The sequence below is a fragment of the Schistocerca gregaria genome, chromosome 2, assembly GCF_023897955.1.
Source record: "Schistocerca gregaria isolate iqSchGreg1 chromosome 2, iqSchGreg1.2, whole genome shotgun sequence".
NCBI lineage: Eukaryota > Metazoa > Arthropoda > Insecta > Orthoptera > Acrididae > Schistocerca > Schistocerca gregaria.
This window is the reverse complement of record NC_064921.1, coordinates 560,769,474-560,771,091: the sequence shown is the minus strand read 5'-3', so window position 1 is coordinate 560,771,091 and position 1,618 is coordinate 560,769,474. Positions and strand designations below refer to the sequence as shown.

General features: G+C 43.2%; 1 pseudogene; it reads left to right on the top strand.

The window, feature by feature from the left end:
* Positions 1-430: 430 nt before the first annotated feature.
* Positions 431-601, top strand: LOC126337489 (U2 spliceosomal RNA; annotated as a pseudogene).
* The last annotated feature ends 1,017 nt before the right edge of the window (positions 602-1,618 follow it).

Genomic DNA, 1,618 nt, shown 5'->3' with positions numbered 1-1,618 from the left:
CACACAACACGCACGACCGCTTCAGCCACCGATCAGCCAGCATACTGGTTAATTCACACCCACAGGGCGTCACCGCTGCGACTTGTCTCCTGCAACTGCAAGCGAGAGCCGATAGGACGGAGCATTCTTTGTAACCAACTGGCTGTCACAGGCTAAGCTGTGGCTTCCGATCAACCAAGCCCACAGGACAGCATCTGCCGCTGACTGCGGCACACTGAGAAACTCTCTTCAGTTTAAGAAATCCACTTTACTCAATCCAAGAGAGGGATGTTGTTGTCCATACACCTTGAATTTCTCACTTAATATGTAGATTTCTACCTTTCATGCAAGTTATTTTAGAAGACGGACGAAATTGAGGGTATACACTCGTTTTCACAACACTAAAGTATCGTTGCTTGTGAAAATCCTAGACAACAGTGTGGCATAGGCTATATTTTCTCTAAGCATTCTCTCATCAAGTAAAAAAAAAAGTACCTGTTATTATCAGCTTAATATCTGTTGCGTCCTGCAACACAGGACTAGAATGCTAAACTCATTTTTGGCTGTTGACAAAGTGCTAAGAGCATGCTCTACCTCTGTTACAAGATGCATCCTCACTTTCGAACTACTGGACTCTCATTCGGGAGGGCGACGGTTCAATCCCGTCTCCAGCCATCCTGATTTAGGTTTTCCGTGATTTCCCTAAATCGTTTCGGGCAAATGCCGGGATGGTTCCTTTGAAAGGGCACGGCCGATTTCCTTCCCAATCCTTCCCTAACCCGAGCTTGCGCTCCGTCTCTAATGACCTCGTTGTCGACGGGACGTTAACCACTAACCACCACCACCACCACTTTCGAACTCTCTTAAAATAGCCAGGTGCCTTGTCACATACGAAGTACCTCAAGGTGACAGCACAGAGGGTTATAAATATCATTTTAACACAATGTATTACTTTACAAAATCGATAATATACCTGATTTTATTACGATGGTCATCTCCATATGTGTAGGTGGGAGGCTGAAATGTCATTAAGACATCTCGCTGTAACGAGAAAATGACTGATTACTGCTGCAACTCGCGAATCATATACGTTATGCTCTCCCAATCTTTCTACCCGCAATTATCAAATTGATTGACTGATTAATTAAAATGATCACGATAGTCCCCTTGCATGGTGAGTAATTTTCTTCCTGCAGTGAGATTACACTCGCCAGGTAGTTCAAACGGGAATCCCTGGAGGGAAGGCGATGTGCTTTTCAACGAACAGTTCTGAGAAAATTTAGAGAACTGACATTTCTATGAATGCAGAAGGGTTGTAACGTCTCCAGCGTATGATTCAAATCAGGACAATGAAGATGAAACACGAGAAATTAGCGCTCATATAGAGGCTCACTCTCTTTGCGAGTGAAATTGGAAAGGAAATGACTGGTAGTGGTACAGAGTGCCTTCCACCATACATTGTGCGATGGTTTCCAAAGTAAGCATACAGATGTAAATGTAAATTTAGTCTGTTTATTAAGATGTAGTTTCATCCATTTATAGGCACACAAAACTCACGGAAGAATGTTGTGTCTTATTCATCGATGTAACGAAAGCTGCTGATTGTCTCTCGGTAAAAATCCTCGTATTATCCCCTAAT